General features: G+C 49.6%; 1 protein-coding gene across 4 annotated transcripts in view; it reads right to left on the reverse strand.

The window, feature by feature from the left end:
• Window positions 1–17,839, reverse strand: part of rab3da (RAB3D, member RAS oncogene family, a) — a 63,173-nt gene that overhangs the window by 5,373 nt on the left and 39,961 nt on the right. The window lies entirely within an intron of this gene.

The following is a 17,839-nucleotide window of genomic DNA, read 5'->3' on the forward strand; positions in this document are numbered from 1 at the left end:
GCAATTAGGGGAAGTTGCTGCCTGGCTCCGTTTCTAACTGCACGTTGCATTTTCATCACACATCTGGACAGAGATGCAGTTGATGTCGATTATGACTTCCCTTTTTCCCCCATCAGAATTTGGCTTTGAGACTATGTGCTGCAAGAAACACTGCGAGCAGCACCAGCCCCGAACACTTTGGTCAGACGCATTCACCCAGGCCGGTCATGGAGAAGACCCAGTTAGAAAGAAAAAAAGAAAGACTTGCGTTTATATAGCGCCTTTCACGACCACTGGACATCCCAAAGCGCTTTACAGCCAAAGAAATACTTCATGAAGTGTAGTCACTGTTGTAATGTGGGAAACGCAGCAGCCAATTTGCGCACAGCAAGCTCCCATGAACAGCAATGTGATAATGACCCAGATCATCTGTTTTAATGGTTCAGGGATGAATATTGGCCCCAAGACATTGGGGATAACTCCCCTCTGCTTCTTCGAAATAGTGCCATGGGATCTTTTACGTCCACCTGAGCGGGAAGACGGGGCCTCGGATTAACGTTTCATCCGAAGGACGGCACCTCTGACCACTCCCTCAGTACTGCCCTTCCGACAGTGCAGGGCTCCCTCAGTATTGCCCCTCCGAAAGTGCAGCGCTCCCTAAGTACTGCCCCTCCGAAAGTGCAGCGCTCCCTCAGCACTGCCCCTCCGACAGTACAGCGCTCCCTCAGTACTGCCCCTCCGAAAGTGCAGCGCTCCCTCAGTACTGCCCATCCGACAGTGCAGCGCTCCCTCAGCACTGCCCCTCCGACAGTACAGCGCTCCCTCAGCACTGCCCCTCCGACAGTACAGCTCTCCCTCAGTACTGCCCATCCGACAGTGCAGCGCTCCCTCAGTACTGCCCCTCCAACAGTGCAGCACTCCCTCAGTACTGCCCCTCCGACAGTGCAGCGCTCCCTCAGTACTGCCCCTCCGACAGTACAGCTCTCCCTCAGTACTGCCCATCCGACAGTGCAGCGCTCCCTCAGTACTGCCCCTCCGACAGTGCAGCACTCCCTCAGTACTGCCCTTCTGACAGTGCAGGGCTCCCTCAGTATTGCCCCTCCGAAAGTGCAGCGCTCCCTAAGTACTGCCCCTCTGAAAGTGCAGCGCTCCCTCAGCACTGCCCCTCCGACAGTACAGCGCTCCCTCAGTACTGCCCCTCCGAAAGTGCAGCGCTCCCTCAGTACTGCCCATCCAACAGTGCAGCGCTCCCTCAGCACTGCCCCTCCGACAGTACAGCGCTCCCTCAGCACTGCCCCTCCGACAGTACAGCTCTCCCTCAGTACTGCCCATCCGACAGTACAGCGCTCCCTCAGCACTGCCCCTCCGACAGTACAGCGCTCCCTCAGTACTGATCATCCGACAGTGCAGCGCTCCCTCAGTGGAGTGGAGAGTCAGCCTAGATTTATGTGCTCAAGTCCCTGGACTCAGAGAGGAAGGAAACAGGTCTTCACAGCCTCACCCTTAATAATGGCCACAAGCTTTACCTTCAGACTGCAACCAGTGGCGTGGCAGAACAGTGGTACTGGCGTGGGTCTTATGTCGGGCAATAGTAGCTGTGTGAGGTTTCCCACAGCTCTTTCCTGGCACACACTCAAACAGTTGTTCAATGTGATTGGTTCATGGGTTCTGGCTGGTACATCTTCTCACCATGCTCCGATTGCAGTTGCCTTCTCATAAAAGAAAATTCCACCAAAATTTCTTCATGAAGAGATTCCCACCCGCGTCACCATTTCTGCAGAGTATTAGCTTCATGGGTTCTTTGCTTAAGAATTCACAGCGACACATTTGCTGTAAAGAACTAGCTGGTTTATTAGCAAAGGTTTAACAATCAACTTGAACACAATCAGTTCATCCACCAGCCTCACAACTGCCCGCCTCATCGTGGAGAACCTGGACTCAATTAACCGGGGTTTTATGGAGTCTTGTGAACGTCATGTGACTGGCTGAGCCACTTACAGTGCAACAGCTCAACCAATCTGTGGGCATAGTCGCAGGTGCGTACATTTCAGATGGCACCTCCCAAACCCACGACCTCTACCCCCTAGAAGGACAAGGGCAGCAGGTGCATGGGAACACCAACCATCACCTCCACGTTCGCCTCCGAGTCACACACCATCCGGATTTGGAAATATATCGGCCGTTCCTTCATCGTCGCTGGGTCAAAATCCTGGAACTCCCTCCCTAACAGCAGTGTGGGAGCACCTTCACCACACGGACTGCAGTGGTTCAAGAAGGTGGCTCACCACCACCTTCGAGGGCGACGAGGTAATGGGCAATAAATGCCGACCTTTCCAGCGGTGCTCACATCCCAAAAATGAATTATTGTTAAAAACTCCCTTGTTTTGGAAATTTGGGTTGAAAATTCGGTCTTCTGCCGCCCATGTTAGCGCCCCGGAGGGGTGGCCATAAGCACTGGCGCCCAGAGGGCCAGCTTCCAACGCCTCGCCGGGACATTCGGTTCCGGTATCGACGGGGCGTGGAGCATAACCGCCCGGGAGAGGCGAGCTGGTGTGCAACGCCCCTGGTTGTGACACCGGCTCAATTTTTGGTTGCCGCCCGACCCGTAGCGCCCCCTGGTGGGAACGCCTGTGAAAGCGGGCGGTTTGAGCTGCAGCGGCCGCAGTGAGGGAAGTAATGTCGACCGCGGGTAAGTGTGATTGTTTTTTTTTCAGCGATTTATGTTGTGGTGGCGTGAGTTATTTATTGGGAATGTTTTTGGTGTGGGTTTTGGTGTGTTCCCCACCACCCCGCGAGGCCTCTCTCAGAGTGCTCCGAGGCTGGCTCAGCCGGCCTAGCGCCCTAAAAGAGATGTGCAAACCCCTCCCTTAGCGCTCCGCTCCAAACTCCGGGCCCAGCTGATGAATTTTGCGGCGGCAGACGCAAACCATCTGCCAACGCAAAGTTTACCGCTCGGCCCGGGACACCACCGCGACTGAACTTCCGCCCCATCACCTTTACCTTTGGTCTCGGTGCTCTGGCACCTCGACTCTCACCAAAACACCCCTTATAGGTGCAGTTGTAACACGGTCTTTTATTGAATAACCTGCCCCTCGCAGTTTGGGCCGACAATGCCTTCGCCTTCTCCTCCAGCTCCCTGGGACCCGGCAAAGTTTGTGACTAAGGAGCGAAGATCTGCAGACACTGGCAGCAAAATCCAAAACGTTACCGCCGCAATTCTCCAGCCACAGGTTCCGAATGGCCATCTGAGTGTTTCCAGCATCTCCAGGATTTGGAACGGGTTTGATTTAAGTAGAGTTGACATCAAGCAAATGTTTGTTGAATAAATCCAAAAGAAACCACACAAAAAAAAATCTTCTGTTCCGTGCTTCAACTTGAATTATTCAGTTTTATGATATTCCCTGAAAACATGTTTGGGCCTTTTAATGATGGAAAGCTGCCCCCTGCACCTGGGTGACGGCAGCACACGAGCTTCAGTCATTGTGCCGACAGGAACCGGTCAGCCAGTCTCTCCGATATCCTAGCAACAGTCACGGGCCCAGGTGCAGAAAATAGCACAAGTTACGTCAGGCTCATTGAAAATTGTTCGGTTGCCATAGGATTTACCGAGGGGAATGCGCAATGCGTGTGAGTCCGTCTGCGTCAGCCGCCCGACAGAGAACATCAATACAACCCATTTGCTTCAGAACAAATTTTTTTTTAAAAGGAGTCTGACTCACAGAGCTACCAGGACATTGAAACTCGATTGGGAATGAAGACCTCTTGACGACTTGCATTTCATCATCATAGGCTGTCCCTCAAAATCGAGGAAGACTTGAGTTCTCAGGTGGCTGGACAGTCCAATAGGGGAACTACAGTCTCTGTCACAGGTGGGACAGACAGTGGTTGAAGGAAAGGGTGGGTGGGACTGGTTTGCCGCACGCTCCTTCCGCTGCCTGCGCTTGATTTCTGCATGCTCTCGGAGATGAGACTCGAGGTGCTCAGCGCCCTCCCGGATGCTCTTCCTCCACTTAGGGCGGTCTTTGGCCAGGGACTCCCAGGTGTCGGTGGGGATGTCACACTTTATCAGGGAGGTTTTGAGGGTGTCCTTGAAACATTTCCTCTGCCCACCTTTGGCTCGTTTGCCGTGTAGGAGTTCCAAGTAGAGTGCTTGTTTTAGGAGTCTTGTGTCAGGCATGCGAACAATGTGGCCCACCTAACAGAGCTGGTCGAGTGTGGTCAGTTCTTCGATGCTGGGGATGTTGGCCTGGTCGAGAACGCTGACATTGGTGCATCTGTCCTCCCAGGAGATTTGCAGGATCTTGCGGAGACAGTGTTGGTGGCATTTTTCCAGTGATTTGAGGTGTCTGCTGTATACGGCCCATTTCTCTGAACCATACAGGAGGGCGGGTATCACTACAGCCCTGTAGACCATAAGCTTGGTGCCAGATTTGAGGGCCTGATCTTCGAACACTCTCTTCCTCATGCGACCGAAGGCTACACTGGTGCACTGGAGGCGATGTTGAACCTCATCGTCAATGTCTGCCCTTTTTGATAATAGTCTACCGAGGTATGGAAATTAATACACCGCCTTTAATATAGTAAAACGGCCCAAGACGGTTCACAGGAGCGTTTGTCAAACTAAAGTTGACACCAAGCCACATAGGGAGAAACCTGTATTAGGTTAGGTGACCAAAAGCTTGGTCAAAGAGGTAGGTTTTAAAGAAAGCCTTTCATTTATATAGCGCCTTTCACGACCACTGGACGTCTCAAAGCGCTTTACAGCCAATGAAGTACTCTTTGGAGTGTAGTCACTGTTGTAATGTGGGAAACGTGGCAGCCAATTTTCACACAGCAAGCTCCCACAACCAGCAATGTATAATGACCAGATAATTTGGTTTTTTTTAATGTTGATTGAGGGATAAATATTGGCCAGGACACCGGGGATAACTCTCCCTGCTCTTCTTCGAAATAGTGCCCTGGGATATTTTACGACCATTTGAGAGAGCAGACAGGGCCTCGGTTTAACGTCTCAACCAAAAGACGGCACCTTCGCCAGTGCAGCGCTCCCTCAGCACTGCACTGGAGTGTCAGCCTAGATGTATGTGCTCAAGTCCCTGGAGTGGGACATGAACCCACAACCTTCTGACTCAGAGGCAAGTGTGCTGCCCACTGAGCCACGGCTGACACTTTGGGACGGCCTAACATTGCAAAAGGCGCTATATGAATTCAAGTATATATTTTTTTTTAAAGTAGAGGATTGGTCACACACAATGGTCAGATTATCACATTGTTGTTTGTGGGAGCTTGCTGTGCGCACATTGACTGCCACGTTTGCCACATTACAACAGTAGCTACACTTAAAAAAAAAACTTCATTGGCTGCAAAGCGCTTTGAGACGACCAGTAGTCATGAAAGGAGCTACATAAATCCAAGTCTTTTTATCTTTCAAAGGGCTTTACAGCCAATGAATTACCTTTTTGAAGTCTAGTCACTGTTGTAATGTAGAAAACGCAGCAGCCAATTTGTGCACATCAAGGTCAACAACAACAACTTACATTCAAATGGAATCACAGAACGGTTACAGCACAGAAGGTGGCCATTCGGCCCATCAAGCCCGTGCCGGCTCCCTGCAAGAGCACCTCAGCCAGTCCCACTCCCCCTACCCTTTCCCCGTAGCCCTGAAATTTTTTTTTCTTCGGGTACTTATCCAGTTCCCTTTTGAAAGCCACCTCTAATGTAGCAAAATATCCCAAAGCGCTTTGCAGGAGTTCTATAAAACAAAATTTGAATCCGAACCACATAAGGAAATATTAGGGCAGGTGACCAAAAGCCTGGTCAAAGAGGTAGATTTTAAGGAGCATCTTAAAGTAGAAGAAAGAGAGGCGGAGAGGTTTAGGCAGGGAGTTCCAGAGCTTGGGGGCCCAGGCAACAGAAGGCACGGCCACCGATGGTTGAGAGATTGTAATCAGGGATGCTCAAGAGAGCAGAATTAGAGGAGCGCAGACATCTCAGGGAGTTGTGGGGCTGGAGGAGATTACAGAGATAGGGAGGGGCAAGGCCATGAAGTGTACAGCATATTGGAATAGAATATTAAACAACAACTTGTATTTATATAGCGCCTTTAACGTAGTAAAACACCCCAAGGTGCTTCACAGGAGTGTTACAAGACAAAAACAATGTTGACACCGAGCCAACAAGAAATTACCGCAGGTGACCAAAAGTTTGGTGAAAGAGGTAGGTTTTAAGGAGCGTCTTGAAGGAGGAAAGAGAGGTAGAGAGGCGGAGAGGTTTAGGGAGGGAGTTCCAGAGCTTGGGGCCCAGGCAACAGAAGGCACGGCCACCGATGGTTGAGCGATTAAAATCAGGGATGCTCGAGGGCAGAATTAGAGGAGCGCAGACATCTCGGGCGGGTGTTGTGGGGCAGGAGGAGATTACAGAGATAGGGAGGGGCAAGGCCATGGAGAGATTTGAATACAATGATGAAAATATTAAAAATCGAGGCGTTGCTTAACTGGGAGCCAATGTAGGTCAGCGAGCACAGGGGTGATGGGTGAACAGGATATGGTGCGAGTTAAGACACGGGGCAGCCGAGTTTTGCGTGACCTCAAGTTTACGTAGGGTCATCATCATAGGCGGTCCCTCGAAGCGAGGATGACTTGCTTCCACGCCAAAAAGGGATGAGTTCACAGGTGTTTCAAAGAAGGACCTAATATTCCAGGTCCCGAAGTACATCGTGAAGGGTGGAAGATGCCTGTGCATTGATTATGGGCGATCCCACAAACTATAATAAAGGTGATATGTAAATGCAAGTTGTTGCTGTAATAAGAGAAGATTAAAACTGATAGATATTCCTTTACCTCGGTAGTTATCAGTGTCACACATGAATGTGCATGCAGGTTACATCATTTGCTAATCGGTGCTGGTAACGTATAAATGAGACAATCAGTAGCAGATAAAGTGGAACAATTAGAGCAGTGTAGGTGGAATTATGCTAGCTGAGCGATATTAGGCTGGTTTTAAATAAAGTTACATCCTTCTATTCATCAAAGAATTAAAATCTGCAAATATATATAGCTCCTTTATCATCCTCAGGCTGTCACAACCAATTGAGTGCTTTTAAAGTGCATTCACGATTATTTTGTCTGCCAACATGGGAGCCAATTTGCTGGCTGCAATGAGATAAAGGACCAGTTATACTGTGTTTGCGGTTGACGATTCACGGAGACTGCCTGAGAAAATTAATAAAACTACACAAAGACAAACGGTCTCGTCGGAAAACTGTTTTCTATTAGCAAAACCACCTCTCTTACACGCATTTCGTTTGAAATCTACCGTTAGTTGAACTTCTTTTCAGACTCTCCTGCAACGGCTCTCAGTGGGCAGCACACTCACCTCTGAGTCAGAAGGTTGTGGGTTCAAATCCCACTCCACAGGCTTCAGCACAAACATCTAGGCTGACGCTCCCAGTGCAGCGCTGAGGGAGCGGCGCACTGTCGGAGGGTCAGTACTGAGGGTGCGCTGCACTGTCAGAGGGTCAGTACTGAGGGAGCGCCGCACTGTCGGAGGGTCAGTACTGAGGGAGCGCCGCACTGTCGGAGAGGCAGTCTTTCAGCTGAGACGTTAAACCGAGACCATGTCTGCCCTCTCAGGTGGACGTAAAAGATCCCATGGCATTATTTTTGAAGAAGAGGAGGAGAGTTAACACCGGTGTCCTGGCGAATATTTATCCCTCAACCAACATCACTGAAACAGATTATCTGGATATTATCACATTGCTGCCTTTGGGAGCTTGCTGTGGGCAAATTGGCTGCTGTGTTTCCTGCGATTATGACAGTGACTACACTCAAAAAGTACTTCATTGGCTGTAAGGCGCTTTGGGACATTGGGAAAAGCGCTATAGAAATGCAAATCTTTTTTCGGGCAAGGTACTCGAAGCTTCTCCTGTGGGCCTTTGAGAAATCAGGCATTTCCCTAATTCAGCTTCTTGCCCAGCGACAAAACCGGTTTGTCTCCATTCAGATCCGATGCAGCAGGATGACTGCATGCTTGTGGTGAGGAACACATTCCCTTCAGCTAAAAGCATCATCATTCACCGCTGAATGAGCGACAGAGACAATGCTGCTCATGAATGGGACATTCTCATCTCGGGCAAGTCCTGGGACGGGCTCCGATGAGAGAGGCTCTGGTGAAAGTTGCTGCCTTTCTGGTCATCATCATAAGCAGTCCCTCGAAATCGAGGCAGACTTGCTTCCATTCCAAAAGTGAGTTGTCAGGTGACTGTACAGTCCAATGCGGGAATTACAGTCTCTGTCACAGGTTGGACAGACAGTCCTTGAGGGAAGGGGGAGGGTTTGCCGCACGCTCCTTCCGCTGTCTGCGCGTGATTTCTGCACGCTCTCGGCAACGAGACTCGAGGTGTTCAGCACCCTCCCGGATGCACTTCCTCCACTTTGGGTGGTCTTTGGCCAGGGGCTCCCCGGTGTCAGTGGGAGGCCTCCTTTTATCAAGGAGGCTTTGAGGGTGCCCTTGAAACGTTTCCTCTGCCCACCTGGGGCTCGCTTGCCGTCTAGGAGTTCCGAGTACAGCGCTTGCTTTGGGAGTCTCGTGTCGGGCATGCGAACAATGTGGCCCGCCCAGCAGAGCTGGTCGAGTGTGGTCAGTGCTTCAATGCTGGGGATGTTGGCCTGGTCGAGAACACAGAGGTTGGTGCGTCTGTCCTCCCAGGGGATCTCCAGCGACTGAGCCACTCAAACCAGTTTGGTGTCCGACCATTCCAATGTGACCAACCGTGTAGCCAGGGCAACTGGGGAGCTTTATTTTGGGGATTGTTCGTGAAGTTGGTGGTAGGGAAGTCATAGAATCATAGGTTACTGCAGAGAAGGAGGCCATTCAGCCCATCGAGCCCATGCCTGCTCTCTACAAGAGTTCTTCAGCCAATCCCACTCCCCCTGCCCTTTCCCCATAGCCCTGCAATTTTCTTTTTCCTTCGGATGCAGTGACACTGATAGGAAACTGAACAGCTGGACATCAATTAAGGGCGAGATTGGATGAGAAAATCCTTTAACTACCTGATCGCCAGGGACTGTAACCAGAGTTATACCGTCTCCCCATCAATCAGTCCCTAGCCTCCTCCTGATTGAGTCCTCCCCGAAATAGGAAGCACAACCTGGAGCCCCCGTATTAACCTAATCGGTCTGACGGGAAGGGGGTGGAGTCAGGTCAGACCCACCGGAAGGGGGCGGAGTCAAGCCGCACCCACCGAAGTCAATGGAGCATAAAATCGGGCATACCAAAGTAGGTTTACGACTCGCAAAAGCCCCCGTTGCTGCCAGACTTAGGCTTGCCAACCTTCCAGGACTGCCCTGGAGTCTCCAGCCATTGATAAACTAATCTCCTGAACACTGCAAATACGAGAGAAAAATCGTAGGAGCGTTAAAAAAAAGTGTGTTTTTTTTAAAAAGATTCTTTTAGTTATAAAAAATATTGGACATGAGGACAGTCAATAATCAACCAATCAGGTAATGAAGGGTGGATGCAGAGAGGATGTTTCCTCTGGCTGGGGAGTCCAGCACCAGGGTCACAGTCTCAGAATAAGGGGTCAGTCATTTAGGACTGAGATGAGGAGAAATGTCTTCACTCGGAGGGCAGTGAATCTTTGGAATTCTCTACCCCAGAGGGCTGTGGGGCCTCAGTCGTTGAGTATATTCAAGATGGAGATCGATAGATTTTTGAATATTGGGGGGAATCAAGGAATATGGGGATCGGGCGGGAAGGCGGTGTTGAGGTAAAAGATCAGCCATGATCTTATTGAAATGGTGGAGCAGGCTCGAAGGGCCGAATGGCTGACTCCTGTTCCTACTTCTTATATTCTTATGAAGAGTATTCGTTTTCTGATTGGCCGTAGGGAGACGGGTCGCGATGACGATGGACATGTCGGACGACCAATGGCGGGAGGGTGGGTGGGGTTGGGGGGGGGCGGTTGGAGGCAGGAGGTCATGTGATGAAACCTCCAGGAATGCGTCCAATCAGAGTTGTCGGCCCCGTGCCGGGAGGGTTGGGTTCACGTCGAGGCCTTTGTTGGTTGGGATGCCGTTTTAATTACCGGCACGACCACATCGAAGTGCCAAAGCTTTGAAACCCGATCTCATGGGTTACTACAACACAAGCCTGAGCTGCCCTGCCAAACGTACATTCCAGAGAAGAAAGGTACTGCTCGTCACACGGTTTTTGTCATGTCCCCGAACACATCCAGCATGGATAATAGGCAGATATTTAAACCCAGTGTGTCCAGGGACCCTCGAAATCATTGGCTCAATCCCGACCAATCAGGTGTAACCCATGGCTGTGTGTGACGGCAGTGTGTGACTCCGGGACAAGCCAAGAAACGGCCCCCATCAATCGCAGCAGGTATTATTAAACCTGACGTCTATTCGGTTGCCAGGCAACCATGGGCCTAGATTCACACCAACAGTATTCTCAAAGCAAAGTGAAAGTGGCAGTTTGGCAAGAGAGAGAGAGACACACAGCAGGGCAAAAAGAAAAGAGACTTACATTTATTGAGCGCCTTTCACAACCTCAGGACGTGCCAAAGCGCTTTACAGCCAATGAAGTACTTTTTGAAGTGTAGTCACTAAATTTGCGTACAGCAAGCTCCCACAAACAGCAATGAGATCGTTTCCAGTTCTGACGAAAGGTCATTGTAATGTATTTGCTTCATGGGTTCTTTGCTTAAGAATTCATAGCAACACATTGCTATTAAGAGCTACTTGGTTTATTAGCAAAGGTTTAACAATCACACTCTACATTACTGGTTCATCCACCAGGCTCACAACCACCTGCCTCATCGTGGATACCCTGAATCCAACTGGCCGGGGTTTTATTGAGTCCTGTGAACATCACGTGACTGGCTAAGCCACTCACAACTCAATAAACCTGTGAGCATACTCACAGGTACATATGTTAGTCACCGACCCGAAACGTTAACTCTGTTTCTCTACTGAAGCTGCCTGACCCGGAGTATTTCCAGCATTTTCTGTTTTTATTTATTATTAATGACCAGATAATCTGTTTTGGTGATGTTGGTTGGGGGATAAATATTGGCCAGGACACCGGGGATAACTCCCCTGCTCTTCTTCGAAATAGTGCCGTGGGATCTTTTTACATCCATCTGAGAGAGCAGACGGGACCTCGGTTTAATGTCTCATCCGAAAGACGGCACCTCCGACAGTTAAGCACTCCCTCAGCACTGCACTGGGAGTGTCAGCCAGGATTATGTGCTCCAGTCCCTGGAGTGGGACATGAACCCACAACCTTCTGACTCAGAGGAGAGTGTGCTGCCCGGAGTAGAAAAGTGCAGCTCACCAACAGGGGAGGGTGACCTGGGTTAGTGGAATGGTTGACCCAGTAGTGCAAGACTAACTTGTCAACATGCTCCGAGCTAGAGAGAAGCCATCAACATATAATATAGAGGATGCAAACCTAATACTCCACGTTCTTGATCTCAGCTCCATCATCCAATTCACAGCGAGTGGGAGAACATAAGAAATAGGGCAGGAGTAGGCCATATGGCTCCTCGAAGCTGGTCCGCCATTCGATAAGATCATGGCTGATCTTCTACCTCAACTCCACTTTCCCGCCCGATCCCCATAGAGTCCGAAAATCTATCGATCTCAGCCTTGAATATATTCAGAGACTTAACATCCACAGCCCTCTGAGGTAGAAATTTGCAAAGATTCACAGCCCTCTCTGAAGAAATTGCTCCACATCACAGTCCTAAATGGTCAATTCCTTATTCTGAGACTGTGACCCCTAGTTCTAGACTCCTCAGACAGAGGAAACATCCTCCCAGCATCTACCCAATCCAGCCCTGAAAGAATTCTGTATGTTTCAATGAGATCAACTCTCATTCTTCTAAATGCTAGAGAATATAAGCCTAGTCTGCTCAATCTCTCCTCGTAGGATAATCCTGGGGGAATACTGGGGGACTTAGAAAGGGGAGGAGAGAAAGTATCAAAGGGGTTAAGGTTCATGTTGGATTGAAAGATTTTGCTTCGACCCTATGAGTAAACTCCCAGTATTCTTTCTCCACTTGTCTGTTTGGCTGGGCATTGGGTGACCTGTTCTCGAACTTTGACCAGTGCCTCACAACCAGCTGCTGGACAGTGAGCCACATTGAGCTGTGGACAACACACCCACTAGCTTGATTTCCCCTTCTACAGGGCAAATGCTGAGAGGCTGTTTCCCCGGCTGGAGAGTCTAAAACTATGGGTGTAATGTATGCACATGTGAGTGTGCTCACAGGTTTGTGGAGCTGTTGAGTTGTGAGTGGCTTAGCCACAAGACTCAATAAAACCCCAGCCATTTGGGTTCAGGGGATCCACACTGAGGCAGGTGGTTGTGAGACCGGTGGATGAACTGGTAATGTGTCGTGTGATTGTTGAACCTTTTGCTAATAAACCAACTAGTTCTTAATAGCAATGTGTTGCTATGAATCCTTAAGCAAAGAACCCATGAAGTAAATACATTACAGGGAGAATAGTCTGGGGACAAGGGGTTGGCCATTTAGAACTGAGATGAGAAGAAATTTCTTCACTCACAAGGCGGTGAATCTTTGGAATTTTCTACCCCAGGGGGCTGTGGAGGCTCAGTCGTTGAATATATTCAAGGCTGAGATCGATAGATTATTGGACTCTAGGGGAATCAAGGGATATAGGGATAGTGCAGGAAAGTGGAGTTGAGGTAGATGATCAGCCATGATCTAATTGAATGGCGGGGCAGACTCGAGGGGCCGAATGGCCCACTCCTGCTCCTAATTCTTATGTTCCTATGTTCACCATATCGCAGCTGCATGGGCAAGTGATCTAATCCCCAGCTTTTGAGATCAGGAACTTGGTGGTGCTCCAAGTAATTGGATGAATTACTCTTTGACAAGGTCCCACACAGAAGAGATTGGTGTGCAAAATCAAAGCACGTGGTATTAGGGGTCATATACTGACGTGGATAGAGAACTGATTGGCAGAACTGGAAGCAGAGTCGGGATAAACGAGTCCTTTTCAGAATGGTAGGCAGTGACTAGTGGAGTGCCGCAGGGCTCAGTGTTGGGACCCCAGCTATTTACAATATACATTAATGATTTGGATGAAGGAATTGAGTGTAATATCTCCAAGTTTGCAGATGACACTAAACTGGGTGGCAGTGTGAGCTATGAGGGGGACGCTAAGAGGCTGCAGGGTGATTTGGACAGGTTAGGTGAGTGGGCAAATGCATGGCAGATGTTGATAAATGTGAGGTTATCCACTTTGGGGGCAAAAACGCGAAGACAGAATATTATCTGAATGGTGGCAGATTAGGAAAAGGGGAGGTGCAACGAGACCTGGGTGTCATGGTTCATCAGTCATTGAAAGTTAGCATACAGGTGCAGCAGGCGGTAAAGAAGGCAAATGGCATGTTGGCCTTCATAGCTAGGGGGTTTGAGTATAGGAGCAGGGAGGTCTTACTGCAGTTTGTACAGGGCCTTGGTGAGGCCTCACCTGCAATTTTGGTCTCCTAATCTGAGGAAGGACGTTCTTGCTATTGAGGGAGTGCAGCGAAGGTTCACCAGACTGATTCCCGGGATGGCCGGACTGACATATGAGGAGAGACTGGATCAACTGGGCCTTTATACATTGTAATTTAGAAAGATGAGAGGGGATCTCAGAGACATACAAGATTCTGACGGGACGGGACAGGTTATATGCAGGTAGATTGTTCCCGATGTTGGGGAAGTCCAGAACCAGGGGACACAGTCTTAGGATAAGGGTAAGCCATTTAGGACTGTGATGAGGAGAAACTTCTTCACGCAGAGAGTTGTTGATGCCAGTTCATTGGATATATTCAAGAGGGAGTTAGATATGGCCCTTACGGCTAAAGGGATCAAGTGGTATGGAGAGAAAGCAGGAAAGGGGTACTGAGGTGAATGATCAGCCATGATCTTATCGAATGGTGGTGCAGGCTTGAAGGGCCGGATGGCCTACTCCTACACCTATTTTCTATGTTGCTCACTCACTGTTTGTGTGGGGAGATGGAGAAAATTTTGAATTCTGTACAGGCAGCACGCTCGAGATCAGGATTTCCAGTGACATGCTTCACATTGTCAAACTACTTCATGTGCTCAAGTACCACTCCAGGGACTTGAGCACAAAAATCTAGGTTGACACTCCAGTGCTGAGGGAGCGTTGCACTGTCCGAGGTGCCAGCTTTTGGATGAGACGTTAAACCGAGGCCCCGTCTGCTGTCTCAGGTGGATGGAAAAGATATTTAGCACTGTTTTGAAGAATCAACGTAACAAAAAACAGATTATCTGGTCATTATCACATTGCTGTCTGTGGGAGCTTGTTGTCCGCAAATTGGCTGCCGCGTTTCCTACATTACAATAGTGACTGCACTTCAAAAGTACTTCATTGGCTGTAAAGCGCTTTGAGACATCTGGTGGTTGTGAAAGGCGCTATATAAATGCAAGTCTTTCTTTCAATGTTCCCGTCAGTTGTATTTATGCTGCGTCGGTTGCAGCAATTTGCCAACCAGAAGACTATTTTGGCCTCAGTGCATTATAATATTATTGATAATAAAAGCAACATGATGTAGGTTTAATCCAAAGAACTGCAAAAACCCTGCACCGTCTCTAAATGGAGTATTCGTCAATCAGTCCGAGGCACCTCGTGACCACTTTTGATTGTTCCACTTTCAGGAACTGATTAAGATCAGTTTCAGGCCATTAAACGTGGAGGGATTGCAGCTGTTGCTGCTCATTTACACGGCAGGCGACGGTTTATTGATTCATTTAGTGAGGTCGAAAGATAACACAAGTACGATTCGGGGAAAGGGTAACTCAGCCCATTGAACCAATCCTTTCTGGCACACCAGAGGACCAAGTCTAAACTTCTCCCCAGCTTCCAGCTCTGCGATACGGGGACAATGGCATAGTGGTCATGTTGCTGGACCAGTGACCCAGAGTATGTGTGTGTGTGTGAATTCTAGTCATTCTAGCCTCGAGCCATTCTTCCTTGACCCGTGATAATTCTGTAGCCATGTCCCCCTCTTCTACAGCTATTTTCAGTTGAACTTATAAATCAAGTGCCCCCTTATTAAAGTGCCCACTAAAACCGACAAATAAACAAATTACATTTTTAACATTAAACGGATCAAATTAAAATTTGGTTGCCAGGGGTGATGATGTGCTCCAGTCCCTCCGGCGTCCACCTCTCGCTGAAGGCCGGGAGCGTACCGGTGGACACCGCGTGCTCCATCTCCAGGGACACCCTGGCTCGGGTGTAACTGCAGAAGAGAGGCAGGCAGTCGGGCTGAACGACCCCCTCGACCGCCCGCTGCCTGGACCGGCTGATGGCCACCTTGGCCAGGCCCAGGAGCAGTCCTACGAGGAGGCCCTCGGACCTGCCCGCTCTCCTCCACACAGGATGCCCAAAGATCAGGAGCGTGGGACTGAAGTGCAGCCAGAAATTGAGGAGCAGCCGTCTTCTACAATCACAGTTTGTGCTGAACAAACCGTTTGTATTTACATTGCCCATCCTCTCAGCATTCGGAACCTATACTCTCTCAAAGTTCTTTTCAACATGCTCAAATGTGCGTGCCTCTTTCCACAAGAGCTGGTGAATCTCGGCAGGTGTTGTTGGAACACTGGTAGCCAACAGGGATATCTTGGCTGGTCCCCACCTCCCCCACCCCTGTAAATACTGGTTCATAGAAAATGGGAGCAGGAGTAGGCCATTTGACCCTTCGAGCCTGCACCACCATTCATGATCATGGCTGAACATGCAACTTCAGTACCCCATTCCTGCTTTCTATCCACACCCTTTGATCCCTTTAGCCGTAAAGGAACGTCAACTCCCACACTTCCCATCCGAAGGCCTGTATGGTAGAATTGTAGAAATTTACAGCATGGGAGGAGGCCATTTCGGCCCATCATGTCCGCGCCGGCCGACCAAGAGCTAGCCAGCCTAATCCCACTCTCCAGCTCTAGGTCTGTAGCCCTGTAGGTTACAGCACTTCACGCGCACATCCAAGTACTTTTTAAATGTGGTGAGGGTTTCTGTCTCTACCACCCTTTCAGGCAGTGAGTTCCAGACCCCTACCAACCTTCTAGGTGAAAAGATTTCCCCTCAAATCCCCTTTAAACCTCCAACCAATTACTTTAATTATTAACCCTCTGCTAAGGGAAAATAGGTCCTTCCTCTCCACTCTATCTAGGCCCCTCATAATTTTATACACCTTTAGGCCAACAGCAGGATGCACACGCTGTTTCTAGGCTACCTTTGATCATGTTGTCTTGCTGTAGCAGCCCTGCTATTAATGCACGAGTTACATCTTGCTAATTCTGCCCTTTCATTGTACAGCGCTGCTTCCCAATGATGCCTTGGCACCGAGCCAGAGCGATTGCCTCATCGCCAGAGTCAGTGAGCAGGAGAGCCGCAAGTCAGAAAAACACAGCCGCTTCTCTTTAATTTTTAATCCTCCCCCGCTCCCCCCCCCCCCCCACTACCACCTTGATCTAGGATCTGGATTCTGGCTCGGGGAAAGTGCGCATATCCAGGCCCCGTGCAGGGGCCCAGCTCCCTCCGACACCCTCTCTGCACACAGTGCAAGCCTCGCGAGTGCTTGACGAGTGAGTCAGCTCCCGGATTTCACACACCTTAAAGGACCACAAGCGGGTTTGCTTTCTGGGCGGATCCGCGGGGGGCCTCCCCAGACTTCGGCTGCCACTTCCTGGATACCCAACAAGGGCCAGCCTGTTGCCGTCTGACACGCTCAAACACCTCTCCCGCAGTCACGTGGCTGCCATAAAACCTCGGCTGGCCGCAGGACCTTAGCAACCACTAAACGGGATAGATCACTGCTCAAGGAATACAGCGCCGGCCGGAAGGTCGATCAGATTAGAAGGCAGTTTAATACGGAGGTCGGCTGACAGCCTGCATCATTCCTCCAGCCTAGCCAGCTATCAAACATAAAAAATAGGAGGAGGAGTCGGCCATTTGGCCCCTCGAGTCAGCTCCCCTATTTAATAAGATCACAGCTGATCTGATTCTGGCCTCAGCTCCACTCCCCTGCCCGCCCCCCATAACCCTCAACTCCCTTATCGCTCAAAAATCTGTCTATCTCCACCTTAAATACATTCAATACATTTATATTTGCAGATGACACAAAGATTAGTGGGAAAGCGGGTTGTGTAGAGGACACAGAGAGGCTGCAAGGAGATTTGGATAGGTTAAGCGAATGGGCTAAGGTTTGGCAGATGGAATACAATGTCGGAAAGTGTGAGGTCATCCACCTTGGGAAAAAAAAACAGTAAAAGGGAATATTATTTGAATGGGGAGAAATTACAACATGCTGCGGTGCAGAGGGACCTGGGGGTCCTTGCTCATGATGAAACTCTTTTGAGTTAACCTGCAAAAACATAAAACATTAAAACCATGCCACCCGACCTGGGTGACACAGTAGACATTTTCAAGGCCCCTCCTTGTGCATGAAACTCTTTTTGGAGTTCACCTGCAAAACATAAAACATTAAACGGTGCCACCCGACCTGGGTGACACTCCAGACATTTACAAGGCCCTTTTTTTCCCCCCCTTTCCCAAAAAGTTAGTTTGCAGGTGCAGCAGGTAATCAGGAAGGCGAATGGAATGTTGGCCTTCATTGCGAGAGGGATGGAGTACAAAAGCAGGGGGGTCCTGCTGCAACTGTACAGGGTATTGGTGAGGCCGCACCTGGAGTACTGCATGCAGTTTTGGTCACCTTACTTAAGGAAGGATATACTAGCTTTGGAGGGGGTACAGAGGCTGATTCCGGAGTTGAGGGGGTTACCTTATGATGATAGATTGAGTAGACT

Source organism: Pristiophorus japonicus, chromosome 24 (genome assembly GCF_044704955.1).
Source record: "Pristiophorus japonicus isolate sPriJap1 chromosome 24, sPriJap1.hap1, whole genome shotgun sequence".
Taxonomy (NCBI): domain Eukaryota; kingdom Metazoa; phylum Chordata; class Chondrichthyes; family Pristiophoridae; genus Pristiophorus; species Pristiophorus japonicus.